The sequence below is a fragment of the Salmo salar genome, chromosome 18 (assembly GCF_965601325.2).
Source record: "Salmo salar chromosome 18, fSalSal1, whole genome shotgun sequence".
Taxonomy (NCBI): Eukaryota; Metazoa; Chordata; class Actinopteri; order Salmoniformes; family Salmonidae; genus Salmo; species Salmo salar.
The window spans coordinates 71,347,908-71,356,267 of record NC_138308.1 but is presented as its reverse complement, the minus strand read 5'-3'; positions in this window follow the sequence as shown (position 1 = coordinate 71,356,267).

The window sequence follows — 8,360 nt, the reverse complement described above, 5'->3', positions numbered from 1 at the left end:
CACTATTTGAGGGGGTGGTGGCAAATTGCATTGGAAACTCGGCAGAAGTTGTGCGAGGGATGCAAAAGAGCAATATGTCAACCTTGCTGTGTTCAAGGTCCAAGAACCTATAGAGAAAATACTTTTTGAATAATCACCGTGGCCGAAGATGGATTTGGAAATAGATGGTAGGTTTGTTTACACTGATCCTCAGAGTTAATGCATTTTGGAGTCCCATGTGAAGCAACTTGTTTGTGCACAAGGGGGGAAGCTAGCCTCCCGTCGCTGAAGGCGACATCCCATACCCTGAAGGTAAACCAGAGGGATGGTAGTGGTAAATCTGTTTTCGGTGTATGGGGATGTCTTGATAACATCGACCCTTTAATGTTATTGCAAACATTGCCGCATGAGGGCGATGCGCGCAAATTGGCGGCAGAACAAGGGGGTGTTCTTATATGCTTATGAGCGCATTTCACATTACATTTGGATTATAATTGGATTTTAAGGCTCGTATGAATGTCCTGCTTAATATAATATTTGTGTCATAATCGCAAATCAACTGCATTATACTTACTTCAACCAGTAAAATGGCTAGCTTTTGCTACAGCCTATATCAATGAGCGTTAGTGTTCTAGCTGCATCCAAAATAGTTATTTAGCAAAAATCACAACCAAATATAATCTACAAAAAAACCACCCCAGGGCCTATGGTTTCATAATCTGGCCCTGGTTAGAGCATGGTAGCCAGGGCACCAAAACAGCTGAGATGTTGTCCCCAAAATTAAAAGTGCACTATGCAGAAATCGCTCCGCTATTTCCTGCTTGCAAACATTCTAATTTCAGTTTTTGTGACAAAACAAGCTAGTATAGTGTATAGAATCATTGTACCATCTAAACTGCTGTGAAATATATTTTACATAACCAAACATATTGTATTTTCAGCTGTTTGAAGCTGGTGTACAAACCATACAAAGATGCAAAAACAAAATTTAAGAACAGGAAGCGTAGAAATCGTGCGCATAGAACAGATCTACCACTTCTTAGACTTGCTTTCAATGAGAATGATTTACCTATAACTCAGATCTATAACTCATATTTCACTGTGAATTTGGTCGGGTCACCCAAAAAGTTAGATATTGCAGCTTTAAGTCATGCAAATCAATGCATATTTGATATAGATGTAGCTGTATGGACGTTTTATCTGGACATGGTTCGTCAGGACTTCCAACAGCCGAAGCTAAGTAGTAACATTAACATGATGCCTTCTAATTGCAGTCGTTGTACTCATAATATACAGGAGAACGATCGCCTTACGGCGAGGATAGCTGTGCTGCAAGCCCAGCTTCAGACGCAATCGTTAGGCAAGGGTAATTTCAGTGTAGGAAAGGATGAAACAGCATCTGTGCCACCAGTAAGTACAGATAATAACGTTAGTATAAATCCCCTCGCACGGTCCCCGCAGCCAGACAACTTTCTCATGGCTTCTGTAGGAATGCTCAACCGGTGTCGCTCATTCAGCCGACAGAAACTTTCAACCGGTTCTCCCCATTAAGCTGCGAGTCGGAGTCAGAGGCCGAGCCTTCTCTGGTCTCTACTCCTCCCGTTACAGGGTCTGAGACGCCGAAGCTTCCCACCATTAGCTCTGACAAATTGAAAACCCTAGTGGCGACTCCATTACCCGCAGTATTAGACTTAAAACAAATCATCCAGCGATCATACACTGTTTACCAGGGGGCAGGGCTACCGACGTTAAGGCTAATCTGAAGATATGGTGCTGGCTAAAGCTAAAACTGGCGAGTGTAGAGAGTATAGAGATATTGTTATCCACGTTGGCACCAACGATGTTAGGATGAAACAGAGGTCACCAAACGCAACATAGCTTCAGCATGTAAATCAGCTAGAAAGATGTCGGCATCGAGAAATTGTCTCTGGCCCCCTCCCAGTTAGGGGAAGTGATGAGCTCTACAGCAGAGTATCACAACTCAATCGCTGGTTGAAAACTGTTTTCTGCCCCTCCCAAAAGATAGAATTTGTAGATAATTGGCCCTCTTTCTGGGACTCGCCCACAAACAGGACCAAGCCTGACCTGTTGAGGAGTGACGGACGCCATCCTAGCTGGAGGGGTGCTCTCATCTTATCTACGAACAGACTGGGCTCTACCTCCCCTAGCTCCACAATGAAATAGGGTGCAGGCCAGGCAGCAGGCTGTTAGCCAGCCTGCCAGTTTAGTGGAGTCTACCACTAGCACAGTCAGTGTAGTCAGCTCAGCTATCCCCATTGAGACCGTGTCTGTGCCTTGACCTAGGTTGGGCAAAACTAAACATGGTGGTGTTCGCGTTAGCAATCTCACTAGAATAAAGACCTCCTCCATTCCTGTCATTATTGAAAGAGATCGTGATACCTCACATCTCAAAATAAGGCTACTTAATGTTAGATCCCTCACTTCCAAGGCAGTTATAGTCAATGAACTAATCACTGATCATAATCTTGATGTGATTGGCCTAACTGAAACATGGCTTAAGCCTGATGAATTTACTGTGTTAAATGAGGCCTCACCCCCTGGTTACACTAGTGACCATGTCCCCCTTGCATCCCGCAAAGGCGGGGGTGTTGCTGACATTTACGATAGCAAATTTCAATTTACTAAAAAAAAACGACGTTTTCGTCTTTTGAGCTTCTAGTCATGAAATCTATGCAGCCTACTCAATCACTTTTTATAGCTACTGTTTACAGGCCTCCTGGGCCATATGCAGCGTTCCTCACTGAGTTCCCTGAATTCCTATCGGACATTGTAGTCATAGCAGATAATATTCTAATTTTTGGTGACTTTAATATTCACATGGAAAAGTCCACAGACCCACTCCAAAAGGCTTTCGGAGCCATCAGACTCAGTGGGTTTTGTCCAACATGTCTCTGGACCTACTCACTGCCACAGTCATACTCTGGACCTAGTTTTGTCCCATGGAATAAATGTTGTGGATCTTAATGTTTTTCCTCATAATCCTGGACTATCGGACCACCATTTTATTACGTTTGCAATCGCAACAAATAATCTGCTCAGACCCCAACCAAGGAGCATCAAAAGTCGTGCTATAAATTCTCAGACAAACCAAAGATTCCTTGATGCCCTTCCAGACTCCCTCTGCCTACCCAAGGACGTCAGAGGACAAAAATCAGTTAACCACCTAACTGACAAACTCAATTTAACCTTGTGCAATACCCTAGATGCAGTTGCACCCCTAAAAACTGAAAACATTTGTCATAAGAAACTAGCTCCCTGGTATACAGAAAATACACGAGCTCTGAAGCAAGCTTCCAGAAAATTGGAACGGAAATGGCGCCACACCAAACTGGAAGTCTTCCGACTAGCTTGGAAAGACAGTACCGTGCAGTATCGAAGAGCTCTCACTGCTGCTCGATCATCCTATTTTTCCAACTTAATTGAGGAAAATAAGAACAATCCGAAATTTCTTTTTGATACTGTTGCAAAGCTAACTAAAAAGCAGCATTCCCCAAGAGAGGATGGCTTTCACTTCAGCAGTAATAGATTCATGAACTTCTTTGAGGAAAAGATCATGATCATTAGAAAGCAAATTACGGACTCCTCTTTAAATCTGCGTATTCCTCCAAAGCTCCGTTGTCCTGAGTCTGCACAACTCTGCCAGGACCTAGGATCAAGGGAGACACTAAAGTGTTTTAGTACTATATCTCTTGACACAATGATGAAAATAATCATGGCCTCTAAACCTTCAAGCTGCATACTGGACCCTATTCCAACTAAACTACTGAAAGAGCTGCTTCCTGTGCTTGGCCCTCTTATGTTGAACATAATAAATGGCTCTCTATCCACCGGATGTGTACCAAACTCACTAAAAGTGGCAGTAATAAAGCCTCTCTTGAAAAAGCCAAATCTTGACCCAGAAAATATAAAAAACTATCGGCCTATATCGAATCTTCCATTCCTCTCAAAATTTTTGGAAAAAGCTGTTGCGCCGCAACTCACTGCCTTCCTGAAGACAAACAATGTATACGAAACGCTTCAGTCTGGTTTTAGACCCCATCATAGCACTGTGACTGCACTTGTGAAGGTGGTAAATGACCTTTTAATGGCATCCGACAGAGACTCTGCATCGGTCCTCGTGCTCCTAGATCTTAGTGCTGCTTTTGATACCATCGATCACCACATTCTTTTGGAGAGATTGGAAACCCAAATTGGTCTACACGGACAAGTTCTGGCCTGGTTTAGATCTTATCTGTCGGAAAGATATCAGTTTGTCTCTGTGAATGGTTTGTCCTCTGACAAATCAACTGTAAATTTCGGTGTTCCTCAAGGTTCCGTTTTAGGACCACTATTGTTTTCACTATATATTTTACCTCTTGGGGATGTCATTCGAAAACATAATGTTAAATTTCACTGCTATGCGGATGACAAACAGCTGTACATTTCAATGAAACATGGTGAAGCCCCAAAATTGCACTCGCTAGAAGCCTGTGTTTCAGACATAAGGAAGTGGATGGCTGCAAACGTTCTACTTTTAAACTCGGACAAAACAGAAATGCTTGTTCTAGGTCCCAAGAAACAAAGAGATCTTCTGTTGAATCTGACAATTAATCTTGATGGTTGTACAGTCGTCTCAAATAAAATTGTGAAGGACCTCGGCGTTACTCTGGACCCTGATCTCTCTTTTGAAGAACATATCAAGACTGTTTCAAGGACAGCTTTTTTCCATCTACATAACATTGCAAAAATCAGAAACTTTCTGTCCAAAAATGATGCAGAAAAATTAATCCATGCTTTTGTTACTTCTAGGTTGGACTACTGCAATGCTCTACTTTCCGGCTACCCAGATAAAGCACTAAATAAACTTCCGTTAGTGCTAAATACGGCTGCATGAATCCTGACTAGAACCAAAAAATGTGATCATATTACTCCAGTGCTAGCCTCCCTACACTGGCTTCCTGTTAAGGCAAGGGCTGATTAAGGTTTTACTGCTAACCTACAAAGCATTACATGGGCTTGCTCCTACCTATCTTTCCGATTTGGTCCTGCCGTACATACCTACACATACGCTACGGTCACAAGACGCAGGCCTCCTAATTGTCCCTAGAATTTTTAAGCAAACAGCTGGAGGCAGGGCTTTCTCCTATAGAGCTCCATTTTTATGGAATGGTCTGCCTACCCATGTGAGAGACGCAGACTCGGTCTCAAACTTTAAGTCTTTACTGAAGACTTATCTCTTCAGTAAGTCCTATGATTAAGTATAGTCTGGCCCAGGAGTGTGAAGGTGAACGGAAAGGATCTGGAGCAACGAACCGCCCTTGCTGTCTCTGCCTGGCCGGTTCCCCTCTCTCCACTGGGATTCTCTGCCTCTAACCCTATTACAGGGGCTGAGTCACTGGCTTATTGGTGTTCTTCCATGCCGTCCCTAGGAGGGGTGCGTCACTTGAGTGGGTTGAGTTACTGACGTGGTCTTCCTGTCTGGGTTGGCGCCCCCCCTTGGGTTGTGTCGTGGCGGAGATCTTTGGGGGCTATACTCGGCCTTGTCTCAGGATGGTAAGTTGATGGTTGAAGATAGCCCTCTAGTGGTGTGGGGGCTGTGCTTTGTCAAAGTGGGTGGGGTTATATCCTGCCTGTTTGGCCCTGTCTGGGGGTATCATCGGATGGGGCCACAGTGTCTCCTGTCTCAGCCTCCAGAATTTATGCTGCAGAAGTTTGTGTCGGGGGGGGGGGGGGTGGCGGGTGGCGGGAGTCTCTCTCACTCTCTCTCACTCTCTCTCTCTACACTACCTGGCATGATGACTCCTTGCTGGCCATGCTGCTGTTTCAACTGTTCTGCCTGCGGCTATGGAACCCTGACCTGTTCACCGGACGTGCTACCTGTCCCAGACCTGCTGTTTTCAGCTCTCTAGAGACAGCAGGAGCGGTAGAGATACTCTCAATGATCGGCTATGAAAAGCCAACTGACATTTACTCTTGAGGTGCTGACTTGTTGCACCCTCGACAACTACTGTGATTATTATTATTTGACCATGCTGGTCATTTATGAACATCTTGGCCATGTTCTGTTATAATCTCCACCCGGCACAGCCAGAAGAGGACTGGCCACCCCTCATAGCCTGGTTCCTCTCTAGGTTTCTTCCTAGGTTTTGGCCTTTCTAGGGAGTTTTTCCTAACCACCGTGCTTCTACACCTGCATTGCTTGCTGTTTGGGGTTTTAGGCTTGGTTTCTGTACAGCACTTTGAGATATCAGCTGATGTAAGATGGGCTATGTCATGACTCATTTAAGAAATCATCCTACGAAGTCATGGGTTTTGTGCTTGCTTATAGCCTAGGTTAATAACATGTTAATACAGATACGCAACAGTGTGATTTTAAAAGTTACAATTGTATCCTTGAAAGTTGACCAACGACCAGCTGGAGACTTTGTAGCCAAATTGGTGCAACACACATGCGCGAGGTGCGTCGCACAGTAATGTGCTCCTCAGCTACAAAAGTTTGTAGCGGTACACTCAGCAATATGAAGTAGATGCAGAGATGTGCCCTGGCTACCATGTAATGTAAATGCTACCACGCTGTAACCAGGGCCGGATTAAGAAAGGTTAGCAATGCAAACAAGTACATGTAAAATCCCATAGAGAATGCTAACTAAATGCTAATGATCTAAATGCTAATGATCTGACCTAAACAATTTGCATTACAGACATCCCAGCTCATAAATGTATACAAGTAACTCAAAAATGCTACTTACCGTTTGCTGCATGCACAAAACAAATATTAGACAGCAAAACTCTTGATCCAGGAGGGGATTCTCTGCTGATACCAAGTGACTAGCTACTAAATTAGCAAACTGAAGGCACAACTTCAGAGCATTTAGCACATTTTAGAAAGTTGACATAATAGTTATACTTTATCTAACTGGCAAACATTTAGTTGTGAATTCCATACTGTAACTAGATCACCTGGCGTGTGCTTCACAATAGTGAGTGACTCACAAGGCTCTGGTCTCTCGCTGCTGTGTGCTTGTAAACAAACACCACCTGACTGGGGACTACGGGTAAACTTCATAATGAAAAATTATGTGACAGGTGAAATGAAGAACGCTGTATTGCACAAGTTGACTGCAGGTGTTAACGTAAAAAGGAGCTACAAATATTCAAATGTATAAAAAAAACTTTAAAGAAAAGGTTTCAACGGTATTGACAAACCATCCAGTGCCTATTTTCCAATCCACCGTTTTTGTTGTTGTTGAAACTATTGATCCTATGTGGCTAAATGATCCTCTCTGATGCATTTTGAACATATAGCAGGCTCGTGTATTGTTTTGTTTTTTTGCCTCTTGGGTCCTGTACGGGCTTGGGCCCTGTACGGGCTTGGGCCCCTGTAAGTTCCTGCGTTAAATCGGCCCTGGCTCAAACAGCAGTGAAGCAAACCCGTGCACATGCGCAGATACTACGTGTGACTGTGAAATCAAAGTTGTGCATATCACTCATCTCAATATCTGCAGTGCTGCTCGTGGCATTGTCATTTTGCTGATTCTACCTTTAACTTCTTGTGATGTGCCACACGTTGGACAGTCCGTGGTGGCACATTTTGAAATAATAAATCCACCGGGTTAGTAAACTATGTCAATTACGTCGCCAGGGCGTTGCTTTCGCTTTGAAGATACTTTTTTGGTAACAGTGGGCATGAGCACCCACTTTCACATTTGAACCCCTTGTCAATATAGCCTAATTGTAAATGTATTGCCAATTGGCTCCTGCACTCTTTACATTGGCTTACACAGGAAATAATGGGAGTCTAAAATATAATTATTATACACTTTTATTAGGTGTTGAACATCATTGACAAAGGTGACTGCAATCATCAAAGGTGACTTTCAATCATGAAAGCTTTATAAAATATTTAATGTCATGTAATAACATTCAAGTCAATGCTCAAACACCATGCATGAGGAATCTTTTTCACCCAGTGGTGTCCTTCAAGTGCTCTGATCTGCAGTTGAAGCAGAATTGAGCATAGACTATCAAGGAAGGAGCATAGTTTCCTGTCTGGTGTTTGGCCTAAGCTGGGCGTGTTAAAACATGGAAGGCATCCCTTTCCCTTAGAGATGAGCCATTTAAAACAAAAGTGATTCATTCCAAATTTGAAAGAGAGGGGCATGGGGATATGAACAATCAAAACAAAACAACTTTCCAATCTTTTTCCATGAACCAGGACAATGGTTTTACTGTAGATTAGCCAAGTTTTTCTAAACTCCTCGATGTACATCACATCAATGGAGTTGACTGAACCTCCGACTACATCGAGTCACTGTCAGTCGACGTGTAAAAATGTACATTCTTAAACCCTTATTGTGCCTATGTTTGTCCCGTGTAGCTGT